Source organism: Moschus berezovskii, chromosome 24 (genome assembly GCF_049115385.1).
Source record: "Moschus berezovskii isolate FMDL1 chromosome 24, NW_MosBer_1.0, whole genome shotgun sequence".
In the NCBI taxonomy this organism is placed as follows: Eukaryota; Metazoa; Chordata; class Mammalia; order Artiodactyla; family Moschidae; genus Moschus; species Moschus berezovskii.
In genome coordinates, this window is record NC_142483.1 from 60,844,115 (window position 1) to 60,856,041 (window position 11,927).

At 40.3% G+C, this 11,927-nt stretch overlaps 1 pseudogene; it reads right to left on the bottom strand.

The window, feature by feature from the left end:
* Positions 1 to 10,526: 10,526 nt before the first annotated feature.
* On the bottom strand, positions 10,527 to 11,419 carry LOC129547644 (olfactory receptor 4C46-like; annotated as a pseudogene).
* Between the last annotated feature and the right edge of the window lie 508 nt (positions 11,420 to 11,927).

Consider the following 11,927-nt stretch of genomic DNA (forward strand, 5'->3'; position numbering starts at 1 on the left):
CGTTTTAATTTTAAACATCTGTGCTTTATATACTTACAATAACTCATTATTATTTTAAAAACATCATAATTGGTATGATTCAAGAGAAACCTTGGGGCTTCCCAGGTGGCTTGGTGGTAAAGAATCTTCCTGCAATGCAGGAGACGCCATATGGGTGGGTTCAATCCCTGAGTCAGGAAGATCCTCTAGAGGAGGAAATGGCACTACAGTATTTTTGCTTGGAGAATCCCATGTGCAGAGGACCCCAGTGGGGTTACAGTGCAAACATTCACAAAGATTTGGACACAACTGAGAAACTAAATATTAAGATAAAGCTTAATATTGCCCCCCAAACTTAAAGCAATCAAATTAGTATCACAAAGTAGATTTTATTAAAAATTCTGTTCTGGGGACTTACCTAATGGTTCAGTGGCTAAGATGCTGCACTTCCAATGCAGAGGGCTTGGAGCAATCCCTAGTCAGGGAACTAGATCCCACATGCCACAACTAAGAGTATGAATGCCAGAATTAAAAATTCTGTCTGTGGTAACTAAGACCCAGCATAGTCGAATAAATAAATAAATAATATTAAATATAAATAAACCATACTATACTGAGTAAAAACCTAGCAATTAAAACTTTCTAAGATTTGAAAGTAAAAAAAAAAAAAGACTACCTCAGATGGCTGAATTTCCATCTGAGAAAAATCATCATATCCTATATGATAAATATAAGAAAGAAGAAAACAAATATATGTGTGTGTGTATATAAACACACACACACATATATATATACATATACAATATACTTGTATACCAACGTAATCATAAAATAAATTGGGCACACAACAATTGCAATTCTCACTTCTGTAACTGGTTCCATCGTTGTGACTTGTTTTTATAACTTATTTCTTCTGTTACTCATTTTATACTCTCAACACTTTCAGAACAAGCCTAAGTTGGCCATGGATCCTTACCTGGTGGGTGGGACAGACCTTTACTGAGAAAAACTCTGGGTCATTAGTAATTTTGATTGGATTGGATAGTTATAATTGATCTTAATCATCAGATGTGATAATAATAAGATGGGAGTTTTGGGAGCTACTGTATTTCAGACACATTTTCCCCTATCTCTGTTGAGAGGTAGTAGTCAATTTCCTCTTAGTAATCAGGATCAATACCCCAGTCATCACCCTAACTTACTAAATTGCCTGTTGATTCAGAAGCATGAGCAGCCCAAAGTTGTCAGGAGAAGTCTTAATGGTCAGTTCAACGGAATATTATGTAACTCTTGGTGATAGCATTTCTCTCTTTGAAACTAAAGCCTCTAAGCAAACAGAACACAAGTTAACAGGAAACACACATTTTGGTAATAGTTTACCAAAGTTAATGTTATCGATTTTTACTCCCATTTTCAAATTTTGTGATTTGGGAAGCAAGGAGTTTCAGGCTTTTTACCCATTCAAACAAGTGTGTGTACATACCTCTTCCTCAAATTTTCTTGTCACCAATCTTGTAACTATACCCCACTCCCTCCCAAGCCTCTAACCATCCAGACAAATCATTGACCAAAACTATAAATCAGTGTATGTTTTACATTTGGACATTTCTCCTTCCAAGTAAAGTAATCAACTAGATGCACTCCTTGAAATGCACCCATCGTGCCGGTTTCCCTTCACTACTGAGCATCAGGAAATTTCAGAATGAAATTGCATTCCTACAGCTTCCAGTTTTGGAGATCACTGCAGAAATATCCCTTTACAAGTCTGAATTCTTACATCCCTCAGTCAATTGACCCCATGAATCCATAGGAGTAGGCAGGGAGAGAGAGGAAATGTAGTAAGAGTGGGGACCATGAGCATTTTTGCCACTTCTCTCTGGAACTTTGCCTTCAGGTCCTACTTGGGCCAGATCAAGTGTATAGCACTTCATTTGATGACGGAGTACTCCTGTGCACACCCCTTTATGACTTTGATGGGTTAAATAATACCAAATGCATGACAGAAACTTAGGTTGCAGAGTGACTTGGTGGCCCATGATGAAGCATTCCATTTACTTTAGAAACCACTAGCAGGCTAAGAGCTTTTTCACAAAAAGGGGAGTAGTTATCTTTCGAGGATGGCAAGACATTTTCTCCAAAATCCTAAGTGTCTCACTGCTATTCACATATGGATGGCAGACATTTCCAACACTCTTATTTGCCACTGACACATCAAGCACCATAGATCTACTGGATCATTTATCCTAAGTGGAAGAGAAGCTTATGCAATGGCCCAAGCTTTTACAGAATCTTTTCTATTTCTGGCACCCACTTCAAGCTATCAGCTTTTTTAATAATTTATAAGTCAGCCAGATTAATACTCCAAAATGAAAGATATGTTGACTTCCAAATCCAATGAGTCCCTAGGGACATTATGCATCATCTTTGGTTATAAAAGAGGCTAGATAGAACAAGTGATCCTTCATCTTAAAAGGGATAGCTTGATATACCCTGTGCTACTGGGCCCCTAGAAATTTCATTGAGTTTTAGTCTCCAAATTTTAGTTGAACTTGTATTGCCCTGTAGCACAGAAATATTTTACCAAAAAGTCAAAGTAATTGGTGTTGAGTTCTGCCCCAGGGCCACAGGGTGCAAGGCCTTGCACAAAGGCCACAGAAGCGGAGCCCAGAACTGAGGTCACCTCCAAAGCTGGCTGAGCTCCATTGTAACTGTTGCCAAAAGCCTCCCTGATCATCACCAGCAGGTTTTCTAACCTCAAATTAGGCAAAAACGTCCACCGCAATAGTCACCCTGTAGAAACCAAATGAATCACCTAATGCCAACTTTTGAGCCGGAATTTGCTTTGTCTGGAGGCTGTAAAAATTGGCTACTAGTCCATGAAAACTCTTGACTTTCCCTGGTCTGTCAGGAGATTGACTAACTGCATTTGCAGTGCCTTCCTTACCTCTGCTTCATGCTCTTAATAAATTCACTCCCATCTGAAATGATCTGTGTCTGGAAATTCTTTTCCAACCTGTGTTCCGATTACCTCAAGTTACTACTTCTTGATCAGTAGGTCCAATCAGCATGATGTCATCAGTATAATGAATCAATGTGATGCCTTGTAGAATATAAGACACCCAAGATCCCTATAAACTATATTATAACACAGTTATGGTGAGAATTGATACATTCCTGATGAAGGACCATGGAGGTTTATTATTGGCCTTTCAAGTTGAAATCTAAATGCTTCACAGAAGCTGGTTAACCTCAGAATTATCCACTCACTCTTCAAAATCCATCTGTCTTTGGCAATAGGCAAAATACCACCCTTGCATCGTTTAAGGTTTGACATTGGCAATAATCTCTATAATACCTCCAGAGATGTGATTCAGCTTTGATTTATTATTTTCCTAGGTAGGAAAGTAGCACTGTCTTAGCTATTCCTGACATAATGTCTCTTATTTCACAGGTCAGCCAAACGATTCTGTCATTTGCTAAGAATATCTATTCCAATTATGCATTCTGGAGCTGAGGAAATAACCATAGCATGGGTTCCATGATCAATGGACCCACTGTAAATAGACCTGAGCTAAAATTCCATTGATTGTCAGACCTCCATATACTCTTACTCTGATTGAGGAACTACAGTATTGCTTTGGATCTCTTGGAATAAGTTTCAGGTCAAAGCCAGTGTTCTGAAAGATCTGTTTATTTGTTTTTCCACAGTGCATAGTTAACTTGATAAAAGTTTGGAAGTCCAAATCTGAGGGAAAGATACATTATAAAATTTTCGCAAGGTACCAAGGTCCTTCTTCAAGGGTACTGAATCCCCCGCTTTGTTCATAATATTTGAATCTATAAACTGGCTCAAGTCTGGGAATTGATTTTGATGACATGAATTTCTGTTTTAAAGATTTGAGTTATATTTTTGTTTATGTAACCTAGAACTTTTCTGCTGACACAGTTCGACTGAGAAACTGTCCTCTCTGTTTTACTCTAGGACACCATGGTCGGCTAGACAGTATTCTAAATGCTCTTGTGCTGACTATTCCAGTTGGCGATTTAACTCTGTTCTTTGCTTCACTTCAGAGGCTCTTTCGAAGAATTCGAGATGTAGTCCACAGGTGGTTCAGTTCAGTTCAGTTCAGTCACTCAGTCGTGTCCGACTCTCCGCAACCCCATGAATCACAACACGCCAGGCCTCCCTGTCCATCACCAACTCCCGGAGTTCACTCAAACTCATGTCCATCGAGTCAGTGATGCCATCCAGCCATCTCATTCTCCGTCGTCCCCTTCTCCTCCCGCCCCCAACCTTTCCTAGCATCAGAGTCTTTTCCAGTGAGTCAACTCGTCTCATGAGGTGGCCAAAGTATTGGAGTTTCAGCTTTAGCATCAGTCCTTCCAATGAACACTCAGGATTGATCTCCTTTAGAATGAACTGGTTGGATCTCCTTGTAGTACAAGGGACTCTCAAGAGTCTTCTCCAACACCACAGTTCAAAAGCATCAATTCTTTGGCGATCAGCTTTCTTCACAGTCCAACTCTCACATCCATACATGACCACAGCAAATGGCAATTTATTACATGTTTAGGCTAATATGATTCAAGGATCAAAATGAAAGGGAAGAAGTTAATTTATAATGGCACTTAGCAAATGAATCTCACCAGTCCAGGACAAAGCACCTTCATCTGGCTCTTAGCAGCTGGGAAGTCCCACGGTCAGAAACCAGAGTTGCAGGGAGACCGCCATCCACTACATGCGTCCATGCATGGAGGGGACCTTGCCATGAGCGTGGGTGCCTGACATTTTATGTCTCACAATGTTCTTTGTTCTCAAGGAGTTCAAAAGGTTTGTGCATGAGGGAAGTGAGGGAACCCGAAATGGGGGAGGGGGACCAGGAAAGTAGCCTGGTGCCTCCTTGATTGGCCAGATCAAAGGAGGAAAACAGGGTATTCCCAATACCCTTACTGTTCCTGATCTTTAGCTTGATGTTTTTCCCCTTTCTTGGTGGATGTTTTCACGATCCCTCACTGTGTTTAAGTACATTAGTTGTTTAAGCACAAGTATTGTTGGTTGTTTGGGTGCAATCAGTGAACACAGTTTATCAGGTCAAATATCACTATATTTGGTGGATGGTTCATCAAAACAATGACTGAATGGCACAGTAATATTAAATTATTAATCATAGCACTACACTCCACTGATCATTGTGATAACTATTCCCACCTTGCCTTTGGATTGAGTGCTACCACTTGGCCACTGTTCCCCAGGACCAAATGTCTTGTAACACATTTGAATTTGCAAAACAGAGGCCTGGTCTATAGAAAAGTGCCATCTCAAAGCTTTTCAAGGATGCTGAACTCCCCCTTCAAATTTATCTCTCATGGTTGTGATGAAAGTTTTGTGTTCTGGACCTTCTCAGGTAGGTTGAGTAGATCTTCAATAACAAACTTACTTATGTTATAGTCTATTCCTATTAATCTCTTCCTCTACATTAACCAAAGCAGTCTGGGTATTTTTAAGCTGCTTGCTCACTGTGGGTTACCAACTGATTCGTGGCTTAGACACCACAGAAACTATTAGTACCTTTCTTATATCCTTCAGCTGCTACATTAAATGCAGTATCTCTGCTTAGTGTGGGCTTTCCTGGTGACTAGTCAGTAAAGAAACTGCCTGCAATATCTGAGACTGACTTCAATGCAGAAGACCTGGTCTCGTTCCCTGGGTGGGGAAGATCCCCTGGAGAAGGAAAGGGCAACCCACTCAAGTGTTCTTGTCTGGGAAATCCCACAGATAGAGGAACCTGGTGGGCTACAATTCATGGGGTCGCAAAGAGTTGGACACAACTTAGAAACTAAATCACCACCACTGTTTAATGAGCCCATATCAGTAAATCAGGCCTTTAAAAGTTATGATTCTTCTACTTCTGTCCACTCCCACATGTATTCCCTGTATCTACAACACAAATTATTAGAACCTTTCTTACTTCCCCCAGGTGTAACATTGAATCAAAAATCCTACAATGTAATACTACATTTTGCTGTGTATTTTATTGGAGTTATTTATCATCCCTTTATTTACACTTATAGACAGGTGCCTGAGAACTATGGACGGAGGTTCATGACATTGTACAGGAGACAGGAATCAAGACCATCCCAAAGAAAAAGAAGTGAAAATAGCAAAATGGCTGTCTGAAGAGGCCTTACATATAGCTGTGAAAAGAAGGAAAGTGAAAAGCAAAGGAGAAAAGAAAGATATACCCATTTGAATGCAGAACTCCAAAGAATAACAGGGAGAGATAAGACCTTCCTCAACAATCAAGGCAAAGAAAGAGAGGAAAACAATAGAATGGGAAAGACTAGTGATCTCTTCTGTAAGAAAATTACAGATACCCAGGGCAGATTCATGTCAGACAAAACCAATACAATATTTTAAAGTAATTAGGTTCCAATTAAAATTTAAAAATAAGAAAATTACAGATACCAAGGGAACATTTCACACAAAGATGGGCTCAATAAAGGACAGAAATTGTAGGGAACTAATTCTTCAAGAAAATTAGAGATTCCAAGGGAATATTTCATGCAAAGATGGGCTCGATAAAGGATGGAAATGGTATGGACCTAACAGAAGCAGAAGATATTAAGAAGAGGTGGCAAGAATACACAGAAGAACTATACGAAAAAAGATCTTCACCACCAAGATAATCACGATAACGTGATCACTGACCTAGAGCCAGACATCTTGGAATGTGAAGTCAAGTGGGCCTTAGAAAGCATCACTACGAACAAAACTAGTGGAGGTGATGGAATTCCAGTTGAGCTATTTTAAATCTTGAAAGATGATGCTGTGAAAGTGCTGCACTCAATATGCCAGCAAATTGGGAAAACTCAGCAGTGGCCACAGGACTGGAAAAGGTCAGTCTTCATTCCAATCCCAAAGAAAGGCAATGCCAAAGAATGCTCAAATGACCACACAATTGCACTCATCTCACACGCTAGTAAAGTCATGCTCAAAATTCTCCAAGCCAGGCTTCAGCAATATGTGAACCGTGAACTCCCAGATGTTCAAGCAGGTTTTAGAAAAGGCAGACGCACCAGAGATCAAATTGCCAACATCCCCTGGATCATGGAGAAAGCAAGAGAGTTCCAGAAAAACATCTATTTGTGGTTTATTGACTATGCCAAAGCCTTTGACTGTGTGGATCACAATAAACTGTGGAAAATTCTGAAAGAGAATGGAATACCAGACCAGCTGACCTTCCTCTTGAGAAACTTGTATGAAGGTCAGGAAACAACAGTTAGAAGTGGACATGGAACAACAGACTGGTTCCAAATAGGAAAAGGAGTACGTCAAGGCTGTATATTTTCACCCTGCTTAATTAACTTATATGCACAGTACATTATGAGAAACATTGGGCTGGATGAAGCTAAGCTGGAATCAAGATTGCCAGGAGAAATATCAATAACCTCAGATATGCAGATAACACCACCCTTATGGCAGAAAGCAGTGAAGAACTAAAAGCCTCTTGATGAAAGTGAATGAGGAGAATGAAAAAGTTGGCTTAAAACTCAACATTCAGAAAACTAAGATCATGGCATCTGGTCACATCACTTCATGGTAAATAGATAGGGAAAGAGTGGAAACAGTGGCTGACTTTATTTTTCTGGACAAAATGTCACTGCAGAAGGTAACTGCAGCCATGAAATTAAAAGGCACTTACTCCTTGGAAGGAAAGCTTTGACCAATCTAGACCAACCTAAATAGCATATTAAAAAGCAGATAATTATTTTGCAAACACAGTTCTGTCTTGTCAAGGCTATGGTTTTTCCAGTGGTCGTGTATGGATGTGAGAGTTGGACTATAAAGAAAGCTGCTGCTACTGCTGCTGCTAAGTCACTTCAGTCATGTCCAACTCTGTGAAATCCCATAGATGGCCGCCCACCAGGCTCCCCCATCCTGGGATTCTCCAGGCAAGAACAGTGGGGTGGGTTGCCATTTCCTTCTCCAATGCATGAAAGTGAAAAGTGAAAATGAAGTCTCTCAGTCGTGTCCTACTCTTAGCGACCCCATGGAATGCAGCCTACAAGGCTCCTCCATCCATGGGATTTTCCAGGCAAGATTTTTCCAGGATTTTCACTTCCACTGAAGTGGGGTGCCATTGTCTTCTCCAAAGAAAGCTGAGCATCGAAGAATTAATGTTTTTGAACTGTGGTGCTGGAGAAGACATTTGAGAATCCCTTGGACTGCAAGGAGTTCCAATCAGTCCATCCTAAAGGAGATCAGTCCTGAATATTCATTGGAAGGACTGATGCTGATGCTGAAACTCCAATACTTTGGCCATCTGATGCGAAGAGCTGACTCATCTGAAAAGACCCTGATGATGGGAAAGATTGAGGGCAAGAGGAGAAAGGGACGACAGAGGATTAAATGGTTGGATGGCATCACCGGCTCGATGGACATGGGTTTGTGTGGACTCCAGGACTTGGTGATGGACAGGGAGGCCTGGCGTGCTGCGGTTCATGGGGTCAAAGAGTAGGACATGACTGAGTGACTGAACTGAACTGATTCAGCATTTCTCATAAGCCAGATGCTGTACTACTTGCAGAAACTATTATTACCAAGTTTAGTTAAGTTCAGTTCAGTCACTCAATCGTGTCTGACTCTTTGTGAACCCATGAATCGGATCACGCCAGGCCTTCCTGGCCATCACCAAATTCCGGGATTTACCAAAACTCATGTCCATTGAGCCGGTGATGCCATCCAGCCATCTCATCCTCTGTCGTCCCCTTCTCCTTCTGCCCCCAGTACCTCCCAGCATCAGGGTCTTTTTCAATGAGTCAACTCTATGCATGAGGTGGCCAAAGTATTGGAGTTTTAGCTTTAGCATCAGTCCTTCCAATGAACACCCAGGATTGATCTCCTTTAGAATGGACTGGTTGGACCTCCTTGCAGTCCAAGGGACTCTCAAAAGTCTTCTCCAACACCACAGTTCAAAAGCATCAATTCTTCGGCGATCAGCTTTCTTCACAGTCCAACTCTCACATTCATACATGACCACTGGAAAAACCATAGCCTTGACTAGATGGACCTTGGTTGGCAAAGTAATGTCTCTGCCTTTTAATATGCTATCTAGGTTGGTCATAACTTTCCTTCCAAGGAGTAAGCCTCTTTTAATTTCATGACTGCAGTCAACATCTGCAGTGATTTTGGAGACCTGGCATTTTTTCACTGTTTCCCCTTCTATTTCCCATGAAGTGATGGGATCAGATGCCATTATCTTCGTTTTCTGAATGTTGAGTTTTAAGCTAACTTTTTCACTCTCCTCTTTCACTTTCATCAAGAGGCTTTTGAGTTCCTCTTCACTTTCTGCCATAAGGGTGGTGTCATCTGCATATATGAGGTTATTGATATTTCTCCCGGCAATCTTGATTCCAGCTTGTGTTTCTTCCAGCCCAGCATTTCTCATGATGTATTCTGCATAGAAATTAATTAAGCAGGGTGACAATGTACAGCCTCGATGTACTCCTTTTCCTATTTGGAACCAGTCTGTTGTTCCATGTCCAGTTGTAACTTTTGCTTCCTGACCTGCATATATGTTTCTCAAGAGGCAGGTCAGGTGGTCTGTTATTCCCATCTCTTTAGAATTTTCCAGTTTAATGTGTAGGTAAGTATTATAGAGTTTGACTTTTAGTTGATTTAATAAAGAAAAATTTCTGTCTGACATTAAGGTATCCTTTACTTGAATCATCACTCTTTTTGATGGATTATGAGTGTAAGTTCATGACATAAGCAAAACAACATGATTCTGAAAGCAAATTTTTTGTTATTCCAAAGAAAATTTGGAAATATGGTGTAATGTAACTTACATATCCCTTCGAGATTAAATGGCCCATTACTTTAAACCCATAAGGTGGTTACAAACCACAGTATTACATACCATACATGAAATTATATATATATATATATATATATATATATATATATATATATATACACACACACACACATACATGTGTGTGTGTGTGTGTGTGTGTGTGTATGGTTCAGCACAGTTCCTGCTTTAGTAAATAGAAGTAGTATAATTCCGTTTCCTATCTGTCATCATTGTCTGGCAAGATATCTTGGCAGCTGAGAACATGGTCTGAGATATCAGCTAGACACAGGTTAGTCATTCTTCAGTATTTATCTTTTGGAACTTTCCCACCTGTAGAATGAGGATAGTAGCAATGTCACTTCATTGGACTGTTACAGGGATTACTGCTCAATATCAGAGCTTTTTAGCTTATTTTATTTTGCTTTATTAGAAGTTTACTAAGCCATATACACTGATGAAACTAGAAAAACTAAGACTCAACTTGGTAGAATGTTCTATACATGAAAATGTAGTCCCCTGCTAAGTTTTCCCTGACTTTTCTTGAACCCATTTCTTCTGCCCCTTGCAGGATCTATGATTTGTAATGGCTATTTATTTTACTTTCATCTCATAGGTATTCTTGCTGAAAGCATTAGCAATGTCCTTTTGAACTTTGCACCAGGAGAATCAATGTTGGTCTCCATGTACCTTTTATTTATCACCTGAAATAGCTTTTCTATTAAACAAATTTCTAGTGGCATTTTTCATCTGGGCATTTCTCAAAGTAAATATTAAGGGATTTAACATTGGAGTTATCATAGTGTAAAACACAGTAACTGACACAAAATGCAGGGCACAAGGAGTATGATGACAACTGTGATGTGGGAGACACAAGTGGAGAGGGTCTTGCTCCTTGCGTCCATACTGTGGTTCCTTAGGGAGTGAAGAATGACCATATAGGAGCCCATCAAGAGGAGGAAGTTTAACAGACAGAGAAAACCACTGTGGGCAGAAACAACGAGTCCTAGAATGTGGGTATCAATGCAGGCAAGATCAAGCAAAGGTTTAAGATCACATATAAAGTGATCTATGACATTAGGGCCACAGAAAGGTAAACAGAAGATGAAAAGGATCTGAATGGTTGCATGAAGAAAGCCTCCCACCCATACCATTGCGATTAGCAGCCAACACACCCTCCAGTTTACGATGCTTGTGTAGTGCAAGGGCTTGCAGATGACCACATAGCGGTCATAGGCCATCACGGTGAGCAGGATGATATCAGCACCTCCAAATAAGTGGTCCCCAAAGATCTGAGTCATGTATTAATTGAAAGGGCTGGGTTTTGTTTCATGGAGCAAATCTACAAGCAATTTAGGGTTATTGACAGAGGAATAACAAGCATCAATAAAAGAGAGATGAGCCAGGAAAAAGTACATTGGACACCCCAGTAATGGGCTGACAGTGATAGTGACCAAGGTGAGCACGTTCCCTACCATAGAGACAATGTAGACGACCAGAAACACAGCAAATATGACTTTCTGCAGCTTTGGATTCTGTGTGAGTCCCAGTACAACAAACTCTGTCACGTTGTTCTTATTCTCCATGTATATCACGGTTAATTACATTACCTGAAAAAAAGTCATATTAGCTCAATCTTGATTTCGTTATCTTTTCCATGTAATAAATGTCAAGCTCTATTGAGCTGTGAATTCTGAAGAGCATTTTTTTTCTTTTGATATAGGATAAAAATTTTTCTGATCTCTTAAAGTTAACTCAAATCTTCTGATAGGATATGTTTATAGTTGGAGACATGAGGAACTCTATGAACACACAGGTTGGAGACCATCTGTGCTCATTTAATCATGAGAGATGACCCAGAACCTAATATGAATCAATAGGTCTTACACATAGTAGTAACAGGGCTTCCCAGGTGGTTCAGTGGGAAAGAATCTGCCTACCAATGCAAGAGACAGGGGAGAGGCAGTTTCAGTCCCTGAGTTAGGAAAACTCCCTGTAGAAGGGAATGGCAACCCACTGCATTTCTTCCCTTTAAAATCCCATAGAGAGAGGAGCCTGGTGGTCTACAGTCCTTGCGGTTGCAAGGAGTCAAAT